This window comes from Crocodylus porosus, unplaced genomic scaffold, assembly GCF_001723895.1.
Source record: "Crocodylus porosus isolate Cpor-Errol unplaced genomic scaffold, CroPor_comp1, whole genome shotgun sequence".
NCBI classification, from domain to species: domain Eukaryota; kingdom Metazoa; phylum Chordata; order Crocodylia; family Crocodylidae; genus Crocodylus; species Crocodylus porosus.
Window position 1 is genome coordinate 107,818,935 of NW_017728906.1, and position 24,374 is coordinate 107,843,308.

Here is a 24,374-nt window from a genome sequence, read left to right on the forward strand (position 1 = left end):
GTAGTGGCATCTTGGAGCCTGTAGTCACCAGGGCTGGTGGGAGCAGATGCATAGCAGCGGGGGTCCCAGAAGGCTATGTACCAGTCATCCAGCCAGCGACCGGAGCGGGTGGCCAAGCAACAAGAACCTGGAACAGCAGTGGGAGAGTAGGATAGCTGCAGCAGCCCTGAGGAGTGTGGCACCCTGTCCTTGGGCACCAGGACCAGGAGCTGGGACAGCCAGGACTGGGAAGCACAGTTGCAGCAGGAGAAGAGCAGGCATGTGAGGCCTGTGTCTCTGCCATGCTGCTGCTCTGACACAGAGAGCATCAGCCCAGAGGTCATAGTGTGGAGGGTGTGCTTTTAAAATGGCTGCCAAGTGCTGGCAGCTGGCTCTGGCTTCAGTTTGGCTGCCAAGTTCTGGTAGCTATGTGGCCAGAGGCTGGAGCTCCTCTCAGTGGTCACACGGGCACATGACAGAGCTGGACTGACCTGGTACTAAAGTTAGTCCCAAGTCCCACCACATGTAAACACCTGCCAAAAAACACTTAATGTGCATTAAATTTAAGCCCGCTTAAATTCACATGTAGACACTTCCATTCATTCTGATAGAAAGGAGGGGCTTGAACCTGGGTCTCCATCATACCAGGAGAGTGCCTTGACCACCAGAATGCTGGCTATTTTTGTAATAAGTTCAGATAAGGGGCCAGGGGCCAACCAGCCCCAACTGAATGACCAGGGCAACCCAACTGCTAAAGCTACACAGAAACAGGTCCCAACTGCAGCAAGCCCAGATCAGTGTCTTGAGCCTAGGCAGTCCTAACTAGGTAATCAGGGCAACCAATCCCTTAACACACAGGCAACAGGCTGTACCCACTCCAGTCTCTAAAAGCTAGCCTGAGACAGCAGTACCTTGTCCAGGGAAAGACACTGATGCTTGCTCCTGACCCCTCTGTGAATACTTGACTTGCTTATTAGTGTTGGCAGTGGATTTATGACCCAGATACCTTGTTCTGATGGACCCAAACCCTCAGACTGACCACAACCTCTACATTCAGTAACAGGTGAATTTTATTGATACATCGTGATAGCAAATAAGAATAATGCAAGCAATTCCATATCTACCGGTCCCAGGATTCATAGAGTCAAGGTATGTCTGGCCAGTACATGAGCTTTACTCTGAGGTTCTCTCTTGAATGTCAGATTTCAGAAGCCTGGAGGTTAGAGGCTGAGGCCCTCCACTTCCCCAGTGGGGTGGGTGAAATGGGTTGGTGGTGTGCCTTCTGTCCATGGTGGCCTCGAGATCTCCTCTCAGGGACTGTTTGCTGCTCTAAAATCCCTTTTTTTGTATTCTTTTCCCCTCCTGATGACTCTTGATCTCTTGGGATCACTGATTGGTTTCTCTGTGGTCCTCATACTGTCCACATTCTGTCCTGTCAGCATAGTCCTTTGTTTCACAAGCCCCTCGCATGCATATATCCTAATTTGGGCTTTTTTCCAGTTTCCTCCTAATTTGGTCTATTCCTCAAAGCTAGAAATCTTAAGGGCCCTGCAGTTGGTCACTGTGACCTGGCCAACATAGCAGAGTCCCTTATCTCTGTTACGGAACACTGTGGTCCATGTCTTCAATTTCCCAGCCTGTGTATCTGTTTGCTGCTTGCCTGTGACAGTCACAGTGGGCCTTGAAGTAAACACATAATGAGGCCTCAAGAAATAAATTAACCCTTGACATTATCCTGGAACATTGTTCTAATTCAGGGGTTCCAAACCCCCAGGCCGCGGCCCGGTACCAGTACTGGGCCGTGAAGTGTTGGCTACCAGTCTGCAGAAGGGTTGGCTGCTGGACCAGAAGTCCAGAAATGACTGGCATACTGTGGACCAGCAGCCAACTTTTTTATATACTGAGTATATAAAGTGTATACTGTGTATACTGAGTATATACTGAGTATATAAAAGGGTTGGCTGCCTGCCCACAGTATGCTAGTCACTGCTGGTCTGCAGTTTGCCAGTCTGTGGCCACTTCCAGTCTATGGTCACTTCCAGTCCACGGTCACTTCCAGTCTGTGGTTTGCCAATCCACAGCATAAAAAGGTTGGGCATCCCCATTCTAGTGCATATCTACTTTACCTACAAGCCAATTCCCAAAAGCAAACCTCTAAATACCATTTTCTAGCCATCAGTCAGAACTCCAGCTCTGACCCCTTGCTCACCCTGATTAACTCTGACTTCTGGCTCATCCTGACTTCAGATTAGGTGCATGGTTTACATAAAATTTCAGTCTCCATTCTTGATTTACTATGCCGTATTTGGTTTTCCTGGGTCCCTGTGAACCTAGTCCCTGCGCTTTGCCTGAAGGAGCCAGTCCCTGGACATGACCTTCCCCAATGACCCATGCCACATTCTGAGTTGGGGAAATTAGTAATTTTTCTGTTGGAGATGTTCTGCTTTGTTCAAGAGACTAATTGCACAGCCCAGCAGTTAGACTGCTCACCTGGGCGATCAAAGTTCCAGTTCCTACCTCAATTAATATTTATGCAAAATGAAACAGTGCCAACAGGAGAAACACTCCAGAATTATGGAAAGCCTAGTAGTTGGTACAACAAGAACTTGAAGATGGGTCTCCCGGGGCCTTGTTATACCGTAGGCTGTAACCACACAAATGTTGATCAGTGTTAGTGCTATCTTGGAGTTTGATGCAGTCACACCCTTAGTCTAGAAACCTTCTCTGTCTCCTACCTGCACAACTGTGACTTGCCACTACAGGCCTGGAAAGCAGGGGCAGGACTAGAAGCTATAGCTCTGAATTGCCACTACAGGGCAGGTGAGCCAGGACAAGCTTCACTCTGCTGTGGGTGTGAGAGAAGCTGAAATACTGGAGGGAGGACTTCAATTTGGGCAGCACATTTGTGGGGAATGGCTACACCTTAATGAAACAGAAGCTGAGTGCTGCAGATCAGAGATAATTCTGCCTTGGAGTAGCATAACTTTGAACTACATAATAAGTGCTTATAACCACTTTAAGGTGTTAATATGAAGACAATCTAGGGGTTAAGAGCTCCAGGAGCCGTCCAAAATTACTATGTAACAAGGCCTCCACATATCAGGTGATTGCCCTATCTACTTAGTTACTGGCTATTCTAGGAATTCTCTCTTTCTCTTGCTTTGAACCAGAATTCCACTCTAGACATAAGAAAAATTATCTTGATAAATAAAAGTTTTGCTTGTGATCGATTGGCATTTTCTAATAGAAAATGCTACAAAATATTCCCAACGAGGACTTGGATAAGTACCACATACTAAATAACCAGTATCACCTAGTGAAATAGTTGAGATTTTCCTTATACATTTTCCATAGATATATTAAGTTAGTTGGACAATGCTTAGCTTGAGGAATCTAATGGAATCATAGTCTAAAGGTGTTGTCATCATAGACTTTGAACACCTGCAAGTGAACAGCAAATCTAAGGCAGAGGTTCTCAAACAGTAAGGAGTAAGGAGTTATGTTACTAATCACAACAAAAGTTGAGAATATTTTAAAGCATATAAATGTTACCTCATCCTGAGCTTTTAATATAACCTATTAACTTCATTAATTGATCTATTCTATCACATTTAATCTAAGGTACAAGGTACCACTCACAACTAGGCATTGTCTGAACTTTTCTGATACAAAGAGGACTTTTCTGATGCTTTAATATACATTACCCTAAGTTAATATACATTAAGGGTGTGTATCTACACATGTACACCCTGAATATGCATTTAAAATGGAAAATTTAGGCTATGTGTGCCTAAATTTGATACCTGCAAATGTGCTTAATAAGCTTTAATGCCTGTAGGTGCACACACCTGTCTACTTAATGCGCATTAAGCTAACGCATATTAAATTTAGGTGTACTTTAAATGTATACGTAGACATGCCTAGAGATACAGAATTGCTGCTGTAATCTTTGCAAAAGATTATTTGATTCAGTTTCTCAAATATCCTTTTGCTTACTTATCACTAGCTTCTGGAGTAGGAAACACCTTGCAAGGAGACACTGGTGCTCCATGAGGAAGAAGCTGGGATTTTTCTAAATTACCCAGTTTCACAACATGCACTGAAAACAAAGTTCAACTTCTCATAAAGTTAAATTACAAATGACTGAATGTACACAGGAAAATCTTCCAAATGGCTGTGAAATGTGTCTATAGCAGAAAGATTACTTTAAAAAACAAAACAAGCCACTTACTTTCTCATGGGGATATATATTTACACTTTACTGAAAAAACAAATTAAAAAAAAGAAGGCAACCCACAATTTTAATAGTGTCCTTGCTTAGCTACATTCTTATGTTTTTGATTTGCCCTCCTACAATAGCCTTCTGGCTGATATCTGGCAGTTGGGTGATGAAGTATCATTTACGTCTTGGCCTTGCTGCCAGCTACACTGAGCTAATCCACTTAGTGCACAGCTATCCATCTGCTGGCCTTAATCTGCCCCTCCATCGCTTTCTCAAAGGACAAAATGATGCCTTATTATACCTACTCAGACTAATCCTACATTCATCATGAGAGGCCTCTCGGGCCGGGTGTTATTTTCCTTCATACACCCTTAAAAATGTAAAATGCTACAGATGTGAAATAATGAGCACCTGAAGGTGAATTATTCTCAGCATAACCTAAGACAGCAGTTCTCAAACTTTCCCAAAGAGGTCCAGTTATTGATAGAAAAAATGTCTTATCCAACAGCAGTTGTCCCACTATGGGTGGTAGTTGGTAACAAAAATAGAAAATAAGGTCTGGCCCATACATACAATTAGCACCAATTTATTAAAATTCCTTTTAAAAAATATTTTAGTTTATGTAGATTAAATGGTATCCACAAGCTTTTTATGTGGATGTGCCCAAACAGTTCTTCCACTCTAAAGCCTGAAGATCCAAAGACACAACAACTTGTACTGATGATTACAATGGACTACAATTTCCATTGCATTTCCAGGTAGGTACTCTTGACTAACTCCAAGTCTACTTAATTACCCATTTTATCACATAAGATTCTATAGTCAAGTCCAGAGAAGTGTGGATGTGTGGTATGTGGTGCCATGGAACTGTCTGTGGTGTCACACACTGCACGTGCAGGCATTCCCCATGCTGCTACTTTGCAGGGGGGTAGGGGGAAGGGTTGATGGGTGGGGGGGGGTTGACCCCAGGAGATCCCAGGGTCAAAAAATCCCATGCCAAAAAATGTGGTATGGCGCACATGGTGACAATATGCACTGGCCAAAACAGAAGCCTGGCTGGTGCAAGGTGTGGCACTGCAATTTGTTCCCGGGGAAACACATGTTCCCACTGATCTAGACACACCCTATTTAGTTTAACCAATCGTGGAGTTTTATATTTGCTCAAAATCTTACCATTTGGCAGGGGATTGAATGGTTACAGCAAGGTTAAAGTTTTTCTGTGTATGACAAAACTTCCCTTGGAGGCCAGTCAAAGCTGTGAGATGGACTCCAACAAGGTCAAAGAAACACAGAAACTTCACTGCCTTTTGATCCAGGAACATGATAGTGCCTTCAGAAGCCTACAAAAATTGTAAAGAAAGGAACTGGATATGGGAATCGGCTGTAATTCCACATTTCCTTTGTGAAAGAGGGTAAAAGGAGGAAAGTATTACACATGACAAATGTAAATCAGGTAGGCAACTGAATGTGGTACTATACTGTTTGAACAAAGGCTAGACAACTTTCACTTTTACTATCAGTATGCTTACCCTGACTTCTGTTTTTTCTGTAGTCCCTTTCTTTGTTCTCTAGTTCAGTTTTCAATAAATTCTCTTGCTGAACATGCCGTTTACTTCAAACCTTTTGGAAACCAAAGTTGGTGTGGTGTTTATTTTTTTGTCTTCAGTGACCCATGACTCGGTTGTTTTATAGCAATCCTTCAGATGACCTCCACTGGCTAAAAAGGATGGTGACCCATTTGGTTCCTCCTTACACATCAGTTTTTTAAGTTCAGTCTTTGTTCCTAGCCTGGGTCTTCTTTTAGACCCTATGACCACAGTTTCACATTGCATGTTTATGCTTTCCAATGATTTGGCTGAAGTGTTCATCTTTCTTGTTTTTTATGGTTTCAGTATCCTCAGGCTTTCTTCTCAAGGCCTGTATGGAATGACTGTTTGCAGGAATGGGATTCAATGCTGTAGAGCTTCCTGCATAAGTTATTCAATTTAACAGCCCTTTTAGCTTCTGGTGTTATTGGATCCTTTCACCCCGAGTCCTTCACTTATTTTAACTGAAAGGCGCTTCACTTCAAATTAGTCTTGATCCATTTAAAAACAAATGAAAATTAGTGTAGACTACAAAAGCCAGATAAAGTCAGAAATGATTTTCCTGCATCCTGACTTTGCCTCTAGGAAGACTGTCCAAGACTACTACAAGCTGCTCAGACTTATAGTAGTAGAACAAAGGTTACAACCATAACTAAAACAGGAAGCACCTGAAAAACAGCAATGCTCTGCCATAATTCCAATTAAAGCAAGTGTTTGGATTTTATTCTTCAGAACATTGGAATGAAAGGGCTTCATATGCAGCAGACGTATACTGGATTGTATAGCAGAACTTATACTATAGGCATCTATTTCATGACTCACTGTGCAAATGTTGCTGTGGGCACTTTTGTATTGTGATTTGTATTGATCATTAGTAAACTATCAGGGTAAAATAAGAGGGCCAAGAAAATACTGATTGATGAGGAGAAAAGTGGAATGACTTCCAGTTTAACACAGATTAGTAATATGAGACATTTTTAAGGCACTTGGGGTACAAACAAAAGTGCAGCTCCCCACTGTAACTGAGAACACTTTGCAGGAAATGTTCCGAGTTAAAACAATCCCATGGACCAAACAGAAGTTCACTGCTGGTTCAAGGGGGAAGGGAAATCTAGCTGTTGGCTGTGACCCTACAGCCAGTTTCTTTTAGCAGCAGCCCTTTGCCCTGCCAGCCCGTGCTGTTTCCAGAATGGGAGCAGGGAAAGGAAGCAGAGGGAGTTCATTCTAGTGTCCCAGTAGGTGCTGGAGGGTGGAGTGGGTAAAATGGAGCCTCCCCCCAACCTTGGAGGGCTCCAGTACACCCACCCCACCCTTCAGCAGGGTCAAAAAAGCCCAGACCATACTCCCTCTGCTCCCTTTCTCTCCTTCAGTTCTGAAAACAGCTCAGAGACTAGCAGGCAGGCAAACACAAGTTACAGAAGATGTTGTGTTTTGAAATGTTTTCATCTGAACCCTCATGCATTAGGGCTGGAAGGGACTTCGGAAGATCATTGAGTCCAGCCCCCCACCCAAAGGGCAGGAAGTCAGCTGGGGTCATAGGATCCCAGCAAGATAAGCATCCAATTTACTCTTGAAGGTGTTCAATGTAGGTGCTTGAACCACCTCCGATGGCAGGCTGTTCTAGACCTTGGGGGCTCAGCCAGTAAAGAAATTCTTCCTTATGTCCAGCCTGAAACAGTCTTGCAGGAGTTTATAACCGTTCAACCTCGTCATCCCTTGGGGCGCTCTGGTGAACAAATGCTCCCCCACTCATGCACTTGTGTTTGGTCATGGCTACAGACTGCTTTCTGTGGCCAGATCAGGTAAAATTTGTCAATTCTGTCTGCACCCTCCAGTTTATATTTAGTTCTTTTACTTCATAATGCTGCTGCTGTTACTTTCTGAGTCTCTAGCTTGCAGCTTGTCTCAAACTGCACAGCTGGTTATTGCTGCTGCTTCTGAGGTTTTCTGGGAATTGGGAGGGGGGAGGGGGAGAGACCAATGTGCCCTAAGCCCACCAAGGGCTCCTGAGTCACTTCCACCAGTCTGAACAAGGAGGAGGATAACTTCAGCAGAGTAACTAAAGATGACCATTGATCCTTCCCTAATGAAAAGCTGAATGAAAAAAAAGGATTCCAAATTCTGAAAGTTTTAGTCAGCATCAACAGCTGACAGAAGAAAAGGATCTAACTCAGAAAATGTTGATGTTGTGTCTTATTGTATTTTCTTTGTACTGTCCCTTTAAGGCCAAAGTCCTCATTTTCAGCACTGCAGGTTCATTTAGTTTGTGGCAGTTTTGTAGCACTGGTGACTCCTTGTTGGCTGCCATGAGGAGCCAGTGGGGCACTTTGTTGGTTCCTCTCACACACCAGGACTGGGCCGGGCCAAGGTCAGAGACAGAGCGAGTATAAGTTTTGCACACATATACAGAGCGTAATTGTTTAAGATTCACCCTGGATATGATTCCAGAGACTTATAATAATAAATAACTGATAGTTCAACACAGGAGTGTCCAGAGCATTGCTGCCGAACTCACAACATATCAGTTGATGAGGAAGAAACTACTTCTTAGGTTTTCTTGGAGGAAGCAGCAGCACATTGACTCATATTGTTTTGCTGGGAGGTTGTCTTCCTTGGGGTTGGTAGCATCTGATTCCTGAAGGGACTATTTGTCCTTCTCATGAAAACTTTGTAACAGTGCTGATTTAGGCTACTGTACAGGTGTGTTTGTATGCCCCATTTTTGGTATATAAAATCAAATAGGCTTTTTGATGTTCCTATCATGTTCAGCTCTACAAACAACCATGCAGAGAAAGCCAGTGTAGCCTTGGCCTTCACATGCCATGCACAAATATCAGGATATTTCCTCTCTCTCTGGGTTTGTGACACTATGTCTAAAGCAATACAATAAAATAATACAGAATATGGTATCACGGTAAAAGGAAAACACACAAACCAAGCCATAGGAAACTCCTAATTGGAAACAAATATTAAAGGTTCAGATGGACTGATTCAAAAGAAATTAATGGTAATGAAAATAGAAAATGATCTCATCATTCCTGACTTTGAAGGGTTAACAACACTCAGTAATGAGTGAAAGGATTTGTATTCAGTTCATCAAAGTGGCATATTTATCAAGCTTTCCGAAGTACCAAAAATACATCTTAACAGTACACTTTATTAAAATGGAAGAACTTCCCAAGAGATATGTTGGCGAAACTATCAACTGAGTAATTTAAAGCTAGACTGGACAAAGCGCTTGAGAGTAATCTCTGGGGAGCAATTTTGCTAAAGGAAGGTCAACTGAAAAGATGACCTGAAAAGTCTCTTTTTAAGCTTTGATCAGAGAACAGGCAAACCATTTCTCAAATTGCCACAGGACTCTGTTGCAGCCAAGCAGAACTGCTGAAAAAAAATAAGAGTTTCATTACCTGACTACAAGGTCAGAGAGGAGAAGACTGGAGGATCCTAAACATGTGAAATAATACAGTTCTCATGTGTCTGTACATTTTACATGACACTAAAAAACACTTGCTTAAACTGAGCAGGTACTAGGGGATGGAGTTAGTTCGTAGGCATTTATGGAAGCTGATACTATTGTCAATCAAGAGAGAAAATACAGAAGGCTGTACTAGGAGTCAGTCCTGCTCCTACTGAAGTCAAAAGGACTTGTGCTCTTGACTTCACTGGGGACAAAACAACATATGGTTTAGTCCTCCTAGTGTTCACATGTATGTTGTTTGCATTTCCACTGATGCAAAATGACCATGCATTCTTCGGCAGACAAAGCACCTGACCCTGCAATTTCTACTTTATTGTTGTTATTATTATTATTACACTATTTCCATAATTGCTAGTGTGATGGCTTGTTAATGCAGTTATATATTTATGCTAGCATCTAAAGCAAATAATATTACTGTTCTACTAAATCACCAATTCTCATTCATACACATGTAGTACGCTTTTACAAGCATCTATCCATTATGGGACACAAAATGAGTTTTATTTTACTTTTCTGTTTGATTTGGTGAATGGAGAGTAGAGGATGGTAAGAGCTGACAATAAGCTCATTAAGGAGGTTTAAAAAAGAATGTTTAAATGCATTTAGAGGACAAATGGTTTCCCTTGCACCATCACTGGAAGTCTACTTCAGTCAGAGTCTACAGTCATTTTTAAGACTGTTAACCATCAACCTAAGCTAGGACTTCCTGGTGGCATAAGGAACACAGGCAGTTCACTGGCAGACATAGCATTTTTTTCACTTATTGGCCATTTAAGGCTTTTGTTTACAAAGTGTCAGCCAATCAGCATGGAAGATCTGAGCTACTCATTCATTCTTCAGAGGTACATTACCATTAGCCAACAGCTCAAGTAAGATTGCAGCCAGCTGCCAAATAGCTTGATTTTGAAAATGACTGTATCTTGGATTTTAAGGCTAATTTTGAGATTTGGACTCATGAGAGGAAACAGGAAATGGTTCTCTGTCCTCCCAAATTGCACTCTGGTAAAACTGCTAAAGGAGCACCAGCTTAGATTTTGATATAAAAAAACTGATCATTTCTCTGGCAGAGAGTACCTGAGTTTACTACACAAGAAAGGAAACAGGGCAATTTACATACACACACTATAATATAATGTAATACAATGTAACATAATGTAATATAATATAATATAATGCTGGTGGGCAATTATATATAAACAACCTCAGTCTCTACAGCCACAAGAGAAAATGAACCACCAGTCAGTAGAATATCTGCAATATCCACCATTGCTTGCTGGTGAACAGATATCATTATATATATGTCTGTCAACCCTTCTGTTTATTTTCAGTTTCACTGTTTTCCCTGTTGTCACTGAAGCTCAGAACACACTTATGTGCATGCTTGGCCAGCATTGGAACGATGCTGTTGCCAAGATGATCCAGGAATTATGCAAGAGGCAAGGATTGTTGTGGGCAATATATTTTATTGGATCAACTGGACCAACTAAATTATATTGGACCAATATATTTTATTGGACCAGTATAGTCCCATTGATTTCATTTCCACTATGTCAGTTATTAAACATAGTAAAATATGTCACCATACTGGCTTCTAGAATAAGATGACATGAAGGTACTCAAAAATCAGTTGCACAAGTACACAAATTAGTTACCGTTTCTTTCAAAAACCTACATTTAGCAAAGCAAAGCAAAGCAAAGCAACAGCATTTTTGAGAATCCTGTTGTCTGCAGCCTCTCTTGAGATCTGTTGCCCTTCAGTGAATAAAATCCAATAGTTATTATGAAACTGGGCCGAATTCTGCTATCAGTGGTGGTTGTACATATGCTTTACATTAATAGAATCAATTGCCCCAAAGATTTGGCCATCTATATTCATGAAGTAAATGAAATAGTATCCAAGGAGCAGCTGATGACAGCACAGCTGTGGGAACAGGTTAGTTCGTGCATTTCTTAAGAGATCTTTAATTTAACATTGCTGTTGAAAGATAGTCCAATGGGATAGATAGTATTTCCCCCTACACCTCACATTTTCCCAATGTATCAGTCCACTTTTCACTAAAATTGATATTTTAACTAATGCTACTAGAACAGGAATGGCTTTCATTGCAGTCTGGGAAAGTCCAAAGGGAATTTAGTTTAAAAGCTTGTATGTTAGTCCATTAGTGAGGCAAAGTACAGGTAACAGACTATAACATACAGCCTCTGGCAATATGCCAGGCACATTCCAGTCTTAAATACCATCCACAGGCCAGTCTGCTGAGATTAGATTTTATTACTGACTCTGAATTCAGCCACTCATTGACTTCTCAGATAAAAGGAAGGATGTCCACTGTAGAGACCTATTTAAATATAATGAACCACTCAGTGTACCAAGGGGAGCAAACCAGCAGCGAACTCATACAAAACTAGACTGAATTGATAAAAAAGGAAGTGAGCAGTGCGTACTGCGTGATCAGGTGTTCAAATGAAACATTCCCTTCTCTTTTGTACCTCTCCTTTTCAAGACTTACTTCCTTTCACTTTCTGGCTTAATTTTCTCATTGCAGTGTTTTCTTCTTCTAGTGAAACAGTAAGATTGTGAGAAACAGTATATAATTCTGCCTGGGAAAGATATCCAGATTAACTCCAGCTATGACTACTGAAGTCACTCAAATGAACCTCACCAAGGCAGGGAGCAGGCTGTGGTGAAAAGGAGTAGTTGCAATGTGCTGGAAACCCAAACAGTTTTTTCCAGTCTTTTCAGTGGAAGCCTCTACATGCCAAATCATTTCAGTTTTCATTGACTTCAGAGTGAGCTGCAGTGTTCTAATTCCAGTGGATAAACAACTCTCCAACTTTTCTTCCACTGATTATTTGATGCTGTCGAACATGCTGCCCTTGGTAAAGGGACAGCTCTGTGCTTACCATGTTGCTATTCTGGGTCTTACCATGACAGTGCATGAGCCCAATGACTTCCCTTTGGTCTGGGATAAGTCACGATTTTTCTCCCTCTCAGGTAAGTGTCATGGCACAGGCTCCCAGACCATTATCCTTTCACAGAATTGTGATTGCATGGCTCAACCTCTCAACACTCTCAGGACCAGGGTTGACATCCCACCCTCCCCAGACTCTCCTGTACCTCAAGTCAATATTTTCTCTGAACTCCAACTTCACAGGCACTCTTGCTTTACAATTTAACTCTCCCACAGCACGTCACAGCTGATACACATAACCAGGGATCCTGGTTTTCTCTGATTTAAAAAAAAATTCCCAATTTTCAGACTCAAAAAAGTAACCCAAAACTCACATATTGTCATGATTAAAATGAAACACCACTAATATATAGATATGTATATAGTGGTGTTTCAACTTAATAACAATTTGTCAAATCGTCACAGTTCTGTCCCTTTGTACCCTTCTATGAACTCACAGCAAAATTTCTGTTGTCCCACTTCAAATACCCGAACGTGTCTGTTTGACCAAAGGAGTTACTATTCACTCTGCTTCTTCAGAGGTGAGGCACTTTTTCTTTGCTTTTACCAGTCAGCAACCATTCCAGTTAAACAGGATATAGAGTACAGCTAAATCAGAAGCAATCTTTATTTTTGGAGAAAATGAGAAAAGAAGAAAGAGAGATTCACTTAAAAAAGGATACTTATTAAAACATTACTAAATCTGGGACTACATTTTCAGAAAGAAAGAATAACAATATGTACAGCTACCTTTTCTGCTGCAATGCCAACCAGGGTGTGGATAGATAGATAGATAATCAGTGGCAGATAAAAATACCATACATCTAGTTAGGTCCTGGTGACAGACTTGTGAGTTAAACTGACTTCATACAACCAACCCAATTCTCATTTATGTTAAGGCGACTAACATTGCTTTTGCTGTGTACATGGGTCTTAAAATGGGTTCAAACATATTTGTGCTTTATGGCACCTCTGTATTCCCATAACGATGTAAAGTGATGTGGGTGTTAATGAAAATCAGGTGTATAGTGTCAAGAACCGACCTTTGCACATGGTTACATGGAAACAAAACTTTGAACTCCTTTCCCCACTTCCCGCAGTCTTCCATGAAAGATATTGGGATATTAAAAAACAAAACCAAAGCAAAATACACATTTACTTTACTGTATTAAATATTGCAAATGTGTTAATTGACTGTAACTGCAAGAGATGAAGGTAACCAGTGTTCTGAATGGAAAAGAGCAATACTAGTTTTTTGTACTCGGGATAGAAGATTTTGCAGATTAATACCTTGTATACTACATACGATATTAAACTATGATAATATGAAACTCATAATTAATTTGACCTTTATTATCACCTTAGACACAATAATGTAGCCCCTATAATATTGGATGATATTAGCCATATTGTATGCAGTGTCCATAACCATTAGTCAGAGTGGTCTTGACTTTGCTGTTGGTATAATCTTTTCAAAGGCAACAGTATTCATTCTTACCATTAGCAGTGCCTCTGTGCCACACCTCCAACATCTAGACAAGTGGCTCTCAACTTTCTCAGTCAGGGCATCCTCCACCACTTTTTTGAATGTAGTAGTATCCTCATTTGAGAACTGCTGTTGGTGCTGCATCAGCTTACTCAGTGGTTTTTAACCGGGTGTTGCTGCCACCAGGTAAAACTACCCCTTGCACCTGCTACACAGCCAGCCTGGGAAGGGCTATGGCATCCGTGCATGTGTAACCTGCATTAGGGCTCTCTAATAAGCAGGACAGAAGAGCCAGCCTGGACTGTAGCCCTTCCTGGTCCATCCGTCCCTCTCCCCCCATGCTCCTCTCACAGAGGCACCTGTCCCACATGCCTCTGTTTCCAGGAGGAGCATAGGGGGCATCAAACCAGGAAGGGCTACAGCCAAGGGCAACTCTGTCCACTTCACGGTTATCAGAGAGCCCTAACACAGCAGGAGTGCATATGTGCTGAAGCCCTATAGGTCGGGTGGTTTTACCCTGTTGTTACCATGGTCTTATGGCAGCCTAGTGGAGAACCACTGCCTTAGAGTTAAGGTGATGTCCACAATATATTGCAAACTATATTTTAAGTTAGCTATAAAATGCTAATCAAGTTCATCCAATTTCTAGAGTGGTGGAATCTTGAACACGGTTTGTAAATCCCTGCAGGTATGCAATTGCCTTACAAATAACAAGCTTCCAGGGATTAAAGCATATAGTAGATGATTAAATAGTTAAAAATATAAGAACCGTGAATTGTATAGTACAAAAAAGCTACAAAACTTCAATTCCTAGAAGTGAAATTATATTTTGCAATCTTTATAAAATGTTTTCTGGTTGGCATTTATATTAGACTTATCAACATAGTATCTGAGCATCAGAGCTAATAAAGACAGAAAACAGAAATTTGTGTAAATTTAGGCAAAACCGCCACCAGCACCTAAATACAGGCAACCCCTGCTTAGTGCTCTTAATTGGTTCCTGAAAAACCAAGCACTAAGCAAAACGAGCATTAAGCGAAACTGAAAGTATTTGATGACCTGAGATGGTGACCACAATTGGTTTTAATGACCCAAGATGGTAACGACAAGCATTATAGCAAAACTTGCTAAGCGCTAAGTGAAATCAGGTATCAAGTTCAAATGAGTGTTATAGCAAAATAGCGCTAAGTGAAACAGCGTTAAGTGGGGGTTGCCTGTTAGGTTGCCTGAGTGCATACAATCCTGCTTCTTCATATAACCAGAAATATCATCATGGTGAGTCTGATCTGTTCTGCTATTTTCAGAATAGGGGCACTTTCACTTATGTCCCTGAAGAGCCTAGTCCTGTAAGCATTTCCAGAAGGCATCTAACTCATGCAGACAACACTGAATTCAACACAGAATACAGCAACCATGTCCACTGTCATTCAAAAACATGGGCAGAGGAGGTAGTATTGGAACTACTTCCCAGCTTTTATATAATAGCTGAGTGTTTACAGCAACTGTCCAGGAAATTGAAGACACTGAGTGGACTGCTTAACCTGGGGGCAGTGAAACATGCATCTCTCATGACAGTCCTAATTATCAAGCTATGGACTAGGCTGGTGTGGGGTCACCCTTCAATCTTCCTATTGAACCTGGGTCACTGAGAAGCCAAGAATGCAAAAGCCAAAGAAGTCAGCCAGCCAGAAGAGAAAATAGAACAAAAGCACTGCAGTCCAGTACTTAGGGCAGTCACCTGAGTGAGGAGAGTGTGGATTTTAGTCCCTACTCTGAGGACTGTTTATGTATTTTGTCCAATGATTGTTTAATGACAACTTCATAAACAGCCCAGGGAGTAGCAATAGGAACCCAAGCCTCTCCTCAGTCAGGCAAGTACCTTAGCTACTAAGCTACACATTTATGTATCTTTCTTCCTTTCTAGGTTTCCTACTTAGTCTAGCTTAATAAATCATGCATCCTTTTCTGCACACTAACACAGCAGTGTTCACCCACAACATCCTCAGTCTCCTGAGAAGTGAAACCTCTCAAACTGAGGAAGCTATTATGCATAGGTGTCTACTTCCCAGGTAAGTGGAAGAGGTTACCCAGAGAGGTTTTCAAAACCCAGCTGGACAAAGCTTTGGCTGGGATGATCTAGTTGGGACTGGTCCTGCTTTGAGCAGGGGGTTGGACTAGATGACCTCCTGAGGTCCCTCCCAACCCTCATTTTCTATGATGCTATGATTTTAAGTGCTCTAACTAGCAGGTTGTTATATGCAAGATACTGGTACCACCACCAACCACCCAATGTAAATGCCATCCCGAGGCAGTTAAGAGTTTGTGTGCATTGTAACGGGGCTCAGCACCACTAAACACAGCACTAAGGGGTCCAAGCATTCTGTACCCATACTGCAAACCTGGAAGGTAACCAGTCAGTTTGGCTACCCGTTTTCTGAACCCCTGGTTTCTGCTGTGCCTAGAAGCAGTTGGTGGGGATGAACCTGGAGTGGTGTTACTGGTGAACTTCCAGGTTTGGAGAATGTTAGTATTCAGGGCATGGGCAGGGAATATGCCCCTTCGTTCTGGGACTTTCTTCTGACATGGGGCAAGTCATAGGCACGCTTCCCATATATTGAATAGGAACTTAAGTGCCTAGGGCTTTATAGATGAGTTCCAGAAGGTGTTGGTGGGCACTTTAATAAGTGCAGCTCCGAGAGCTGCACTAATTAAAGTACCTGGAGTGTCATGTGTATCAGCATCTCCATGCTGAAAAATGCCTGTGGGGTGCTTTGAACTAAAGCTCAAACAAGCTTTCGTTTAAAGCACCCTGCCACCATTTTTTAGCATGGGAACACTGATACAGATGACTGGTATGGGAAGAGAACAGTTTGGGTAACTCTCTTTAAGAGAACAGCTATGGGTAACTGAAACATTAGAGCTGTTTGCTTTGTTAATGAGATGTGGTTGGGACCAGTGGAGAGGAGACAGAGCTGTTGGTTGTTGTAAAGGTTTTGTAAATGTCTACAAAACATTGCTAGAGTCTTTTATGCAGATAATAAACTATATTTGCTTTTATACAAAGATGTACTTCTGAACAGCACTCATCATTACATGGTACCAAAGGTGGAGGTGCAAAGAAAATGAAGGGGAAGATAAGAAACTGCTGAAGAGATGGAGCATCTGAAAACCTTCAAGAAGCTGAACCTCTTGGGTAAAGCTGCTGATTCATGGAAAAATATAAACCAAGTTTTGACATATACACTCAAGCAACAGGGTATGCAGCAAAGGAAGATGAGCAGAAAATAGCCATGTTCCTGAATATAGCCGGACCTGAGGCTGATGATGTCTTTAATAACATGCAGCTAAACCAAGATGTGAGGAAAAGCTATGTGACTTACAGAATTTTGCAGAATATTGCATACCAAAAATAAGTGAGACAGTTGAGATACTAGTTTCACAAAACAAGTTTCACAAAAGAGTGCAAAAAGAAGGTGAATTGTTTGAGGAATTCCTAACAGACCTGAAGTTGATGAGCCAGGACTGCAACTTTGGGCAGTTAACTGAGTCTATCATATGGGATCAGACTGTAATAGGCATTGGAGATTTGAAATTACAGAAAAAAACTTGGAGGATGTGAATTTGACCTTAGACAAAGCAGTGAGAGTGTGCCAGGCAGCAGAAGTTACTCTCCAGAGTTTACAAATAATGAAAGGAAAAATCAGAAATAGCTACAGTAGACCAAATAAAAAGCAAGCAAAAGGACAATAAAGGAAAAAGCAGAAAGCAAGAAAGAAGAGCAGAAAGATTCACAGCTAGCCCAAGGAACAAGGTTACAGGTAAAAGAGCACCAAATTGTAAGAAATGTGGAATCAAGCACCCAAACAGGCAATGCCCTGCACTAGGAATACAGAGTAAGGCATACAAGCAACATAACCATTTTGCCAGAGTATGCAACCAGGAGCAGCAAACACAGAGAAGAAGTCAAAACATGCAAACTTATGCAGTATATCAAGACAACACTAATGAATGCACTTAGGAAGAGCTCTATGGGGGGACTGTGGCTGTGGAGACAGGAGATGACTAGACTGTTGTACTGGAAACTAATGGAAGGGTTATTAACTACAAAATAGACACAGATACGTAGGTAAATGTGCCTCCAGAACGAACTGTTAATAAGTTAAAACAAAAACTAAACTGGATCCAGGGTAAAAGTGTAAAACTAAGAACTTACAATGGGGAGGTGATTCCCACCAAAGGAGTATATGAACTAGAGATAAAAATTATGGATGAAATTGGACCAATAACTTTTGTAATAGCCATAGGAAATACTATGCCAATACTGGGGCTAAAAACCTGCCAGAATGTGGGTTTAATTAAGAGAGTATATATAGTAACAAAGGCCAAGGACACATTTATAGAAGACTAATATTCCAATATTTGTGAGGGCATTGGTAAATTGGAAACTGAATGTAAAATTGAGTTGGCAGAACCCAAGTATCCAGTCATTCATGCCCCAAGGAAGGTTCCTCTAGCCATCAAAAGGAGACTAAAAGAAGAGCTGAACCAATTTGTAGCATTGAAAATAACTGACAAAGTAAAATAACCTACTGAATGGGTACATTCATTAGTAATTACAGAAAAGAAAGATGGGACAAAATAAGATGATGCTGAGACCAAAAGAGCTCAATCAATACATAAAAGAGCATTTTCCATTGCCTACAAGAGAGGATATATTTAGTGAAATGGCTGGTGCTAAATATTTTTCAATTCTGGCTGCATCCTCAGGATTTTGGCAGGTTCCTTTAAATGAAAAAAGCTCAAGGCTATTCACTTTTAATACACCCCTTGAGAGATATTGGTTTTTCAGGCTCCCATTTGGCCTCAAATCAGCACCTGAAATCTTTCACAGAAGGTGCAGCAAAGCTTTGCTGGAGTAACAGGTGTCAAAGTGTACATCGATGATGGCATGGGGCAAAAACAGAGAGGAACATAATTTCAGCCTACCAAAGGCCCTCAACAGGGTGAGGGTGGTAGGGCTGAAACTTAATAAGCAGAAATGCAAATGTAGAGTTACAGAAATCACCTACTTGGGGGAATGAATATCAGAAAACGAGGTGCAAACACTGAGAGAATAAGCGCTATATCAAACATGCCACCCCCACAAGATAAGGAAGGGATGCAAAGGTTCCTGGGAATGGTCACCCAGGTAGGCAGGTATACTTATAAAACCTTGCAGAAAACACCAGCAAACTGAGAGTGCTACTAAAAAAGAATACCCAGTGGGCATGGCATGCCAACATAGATGTTACTATATATATATAACATAAGAATTTGCAATATTAAAAAAATGTATGGAAACAGCTCCAGTCCTTAGGTGTTTTGACACTAAAAGAAAAACCAAATTGTCCACAGATGCCTCTAAAGAGGGCCTTGGGGCGACCCTATTGTGAAAGTATGGGGATCGCTGGAGCCCAATGGCAGATGCATACAGAGCCCTCACAGAAACAGAATGCCTGTATGCACAGATAGAGAAGGAGGCTTAAGCTCTGGTGCATGCACGCAAAAAATTTCATGTTTTTATATATGGAAGACTGGTTGTGGCAGAAATTGACCACAAACCTCTGGTCACCATTGCAAAAAAGGGGCTAGCTGATATACCTCCCAGACTAGAGACTTTTTTCAGTTACAATTATCTGATTTGAGACTAGACTATAAAACAGGCAAAGAACTAGTGATTGCAGAGACTTTGTCTAGGGCAGTTGATAACACTGTTGATGATGCTGAAGTAGATTCTGACATTGTGCATGTCAATGGGATAAAAAAATAATACCCAGTATCAGAGGAGACGTGGCAAAACTTTGTAGAGGTGACAGCACAGGATCACACACTGCAGAAGATTATCAAAGCCATCACCACTGGATGACCTGGTCATTATATACCAAGTCCATATTTTCAGTTTAAAGCAAAGCTCTCAGTGATTGATGGTGTTTTGTTGAAGGGTCACGGGATGGTAGTACCTAAAGAAGTACAAGCTGATATGACTAAACGAATACATGAGGGTCATCTGGGCATAGAAAAATGCAAAATGGGTTCCAAGGAGGTATTATATTGACCACTCATGAATAGTCAGGTGTAAAATGATGTACATAAATGTGATACATGCCAGAAATACCAGGCTAAGAATTAAAAGGAACCAATGAGGATAGACAATGATATTCAAGAGGCATGGTACAAAGTGGGAATTGATTTGTTTACACTAGCTGGCAAAGATTATCTATTGGTTCTAGATTATTTTTGTCACTATCCTGAAGTTGCTTTATTGGCTGATATGACTGCGCCTTAAATCAATCTTTTCCAGACATGGAATTCTACATAGGGTCACATCTGACAATGACACCCCAGTGGTGATCCATAGTTAGCAATTCTGAGTTACACATCATCATCTTCTAGCTAGTCACCTGATGAGATTTTATTTAACAGAAAGTTGAGAACTAGTTTACCCAGACTGACAGTAACAAATCACAGGACTGACACTGACATGCACAGGTATAAGCAAAAGGCCAAACTAAACAAAAAGTGTACTATGACAAAGGGTCACAGGGGTTGCAGACACTGAAGCCCAATAATGCAGTTAATATTTAAAATAGTGAAAGCTGGGAACTGAAAGTGTGGGTTAGTCATAAGGATGCTCTGCAGTCTTATGACACATCTTATGACTCAGGAGGGACAACCTTTTTGACATAAGAGGAGATGCTTGCAACATATTCCTGAACAAGGGGAGGAGGATAGGATGAGTGAACAACTGGAGACTACACACAAACAGACTTAGGAAAGTTGCTCAGAGGAGATGATAGAGGCACTACAGGAACAGATACCCACTCCAATCACTGAGGAGCCTGAAACAGCACCACCCAGTTCAGACAGACTATGTCAAGCACCACAATAATTTAATGAACAATGATAATGTTAGCTGTTGATTGTTGTAAAGAGTTGTCTGCAAACCATTGCTAGTTTTTCATGAAGATAAACAATATTTGCTTTTATAAGGAAGGTGTACTTCTTAACAGCACTCATCATTACAGCTAGAGCCCGTGGGAGCATGCTAATTTTCACCCTCCAGCAGACCTGATTAATCAAGTCTGCTCCGACACACTGTCATTACAACACATCGGAGAAGCCTCCCTGCACATGTATAGGAGCCCTAAGGTTTGTGAATTTCAGTCCAGGAAATGGATACCCACAAGTTAGGCCTGATGAGACTAAGCAGAGGACCTTCAATTGAACTTAGAAGCTTTCTACACACAAGAAGGAAATAATTCCTGGGAGTTCCAGTTTCAAGAATCTAAGGGCATTTTTACACATGTATGTACCACAGTGCTGGGCACTTTGAAAAGCACCTGGTGCTGCGTCACTTGCAGTTGTATAAGTGGCGAAATGCACATCAGTGCTAAGAAAATGGTGGCGGCCTGCTTTTGAACTAAAACACATAGAAGGTGTTTTAGTTAAAGCGGACCACTGCCATTTTCTGTGCGCTGGTGTGCATTTTACCGCTTACACAACTGCATGCGGCGCAATGCAGTTCACATCAGCTTGTATGCGAAGCAGACTCAATTAATTAAGTCTACTCCAAAGCAGTGGCTCTCCAGCACATTTTGGGACAAAAAGGTACATGAATAAATGCCCTGAGGCACTCTTTAAAATGCAGGCATCCATTGACAGCTTCTGATCTCAGCTAAATCAATTTAAGTCCAAAGAAATTGTGATGAACTCACCATTGAAGAAAACAGTGTTATTTTAAGCTTGTACAACTGTACAAATTAGAAATCTTGCCTTCCAATTTTAAAGGACAGATCCTTCTCATCTCCATAAAATTAATCTTTGCAGCTCAGAAAGGTTTGTCAGGTTTTGTCTTTCTTTGTATCAGTAGAAATCTGAAATCAGAAGTAATATTTACAAGGAAACTTGACAGAGACATAATGACACCCCATGCAAATGGATTACCATGTGACTAAATTTGAAAACCACTAGTTTCCTATACCATAATGTTGATAGTCAGTCAAAGAAATTTCAAGATATCTTGAATAAATTAAAGATCATAGTTAACAAACCAGGTGTTAGAAACAAACAAAAAAGAAAGAAATCTCCCAAAGGAAACTGTACTGCATTATGTAGGCAAGTTAAGTTTGTTGAATATTTGCCACAATACCAAACTGCAACAACACGAAAAAAAAACAGCTGAGTATATGTGGAAAAATAGTGATTAGGAAGGCACTAACTCATTTTAGAATCTAAGTGAGACTGTTTCAATAAACCATCTATCATGAATAGCTGCCAATAAAATAGCATTTGGCGGTTTGTAATCACTTTATAGGTTTCAAATTGAATTTTGATTATATTTCCATAAAAAGAAAATATTTACAAAAATACACAATGCTGTTGAGACTCACACACAGACACATCAAGCTCAAAAATTAAAAATACTGTGCAGTGGCCAATGCACTGCAGTCATATCAAAATTAAAATTGATTCCAAAATGAAGATGTATATTTTTTTATTGTAGCCAAGAAATCCAATGCTTTTATTTAAAAATATGTTAATACACATTTTTAAAGATAAAGCAATTTACAGTTACATTTTAAATGACAACAACCTATATTAAAGCCCAAGTTTCTAATAATCTACTGAAATCATCCGTGAGCCCTCTGCAAAATGTCATGACCTCAAACTGGCTTAAGTGATCAGGAGGGCTAGGGACAGACATTACATATAAACTGATTTAAGTGATCCGAAAATGGTTTAAACTTGTGACAGAACGGATGTTCAGTGCACATAAACCAGTTTGAAAATCACTGAAACTGGTTTGAGATAAACCTGGTGGAATGTAGGCTCAAACTGGTTTATATAATGTCTGTCCCAGACCCCTTGCTGGTTTCAATTAAATCAGACTCCCCCAGCATCCCAGGATGTTCTCTGGGCTGGATGTTCCTCTCTGCTCCCTGGCTGCAGTTTTGGCAATCTCTGCAGGCATCTGCATGGCTTCTGCTCTCTGCCCTCCCACCACTCCCTGCTAAGCAGGCACCACCACCCCACAGACATCTCTCAGTATTAGTTAGCAGATCACATGTTGCCTACCTCCAAGCTGTAGTACTTGGGACAAAGGCAGAATCAACAGATAGCTGGTAATGGCCTTTTGTTTTCTCAATGGAGTGATAAACAAGGAGTTAGAGGTGAAAAACATTCCCTGCTGGGCTGTTTGTGGGGGGGGAGACCCCTCCCTAATCATAGCATCCTGCCGGGGCCTGACCATGTCCCCCCTCAGCTCAGCTCTGTGCAAGAGAAGGGAGGGCTTCTCTAGTGACCCCCAGCTTCTAGCCTGAGCCACTGCAGGCATGTGCCTTCATTTCTGGGATGTCTGTCTGGTTACAAAACTGATATGGCCCAGCCAGGTTAGACTAACCTGCAAAAATTGAATCAATTCAGGCTCAGGCTTTTTGAATGTCTGTCCCTAGCCAAACTGGTTTAAACCTGTAACAGAACAGAAATTCAGTGCACTTAAATCACTTTCAAAATGGCCAAAACCAGTTTAAGATAAATCTGGTTGGATGCAGTATCAGACTGAACTGATCTAGGTCAAACCAATTTATGGAACCTCTGTCCCAGACCCCTTCCTGGTTCAAAGTAACTCACAATCCCACAGCATCCCAGGATGCTTTGCAGCCCTTCACTGTGCTGTCTACTCAGTGAAGCAGGGTTGGCACCACCCTCTGCTCCCTAGCCAGAGAACTATCACTGCTCCAGCTGGCTAAGAAGGGGGTAGGGGTGGGAAACCTAACTCTGAAACCCAGCCAGGGTCTACCTGGCAGGGCTGGAGAAGCCCCTCACAGACTTTTCCCCTGCTCCCTGTTCCAGTGGAGGGGTGGGAGGTATGACCAGATATTGGCAAGGTCAGCATGCTGAGGTGGAGGGGGAGAGGAGAGTTTAAATCCTCACCCCCACCCACAAGGGACTCCAGTTGGGATCTGCCTGGCAGGAATGAAGCAACCCCTGCCTGGCTTTTCTCCTGCTCCCTACTCAAGCAGAGGGGCGGGGGAAGAGTGGTAAGATGCCAGCCAGGCCAAAATGCTGAGACAGGGGAGAGAGGGTTTAGAGCCCCCCCCCCCGCCCCACTTGAGCATGTGAGTCCCAGGCCAGGATGTGCCTATGCTCCCCCTCTACTAGAGTAAGTAGCAAAAGCCTGGAAAGCAAGGGCCAGAAGCTGCTTACAAGCTCCCAGCTGGGGCATGACCATGGTCATAGCCATTTGAGGGAGGGACAGAAGCCTGACAGAAGCTGTACCCCCATCAGACCCCATCTGGGGTTCCACGTAGGACGGGAGGGATTTTAAAACCTCTCACTCTGTGCCTCAGTGTGCAGGCCCTGGACCAGGGCATGGGCATGCCCCCTACTCTCAACTCGAAGCAGGGGGCAAACACTTGCAGGGACTGCCCCCCTAGCAGGGAGCAGGGGGCAAAATCCTGAAAGGGGCTACCCCAAACCCCCACCAGGTAGACTCCAGCTGGGGTCCTCTGTGAGCCAGGAATGGGGTTTAACTTTCCCTCCCCCACGCCACCCCTCTCAGCATGTGGCCTGGGCTGGGAATGGGGGATAAGCCTGGCAGGGGCACCTCCACCAAACAGACCCAGGCTGG

The 24,374-nt window shown here is 41.9% G+C and overlaps 1 long non-coding RNA gene across 1 annotated transcript; it reads left to right on the plus strand.

The window, feature by feature from the left end:
* The first annotated feature begins 1,629 nt into the window (after positions 1 to 1,629).
* Positions 1,630 to 22,571, plus strand: LOC109306097. The gene is made up of 4 exons (XR_002099848.1): positions 1,630 to 1,641; positions 16,018 to 16,023; positions 19,278 to 19,284; positions 22,433 to 22,571. It is a non-coding gene; the product is annotated as an uncharacterized LOC109306097 (long non-coding RNA).
* The last annotated feature ends 1,803 nt before the right edge of the window (positions 22,572 to 24,374 follow it).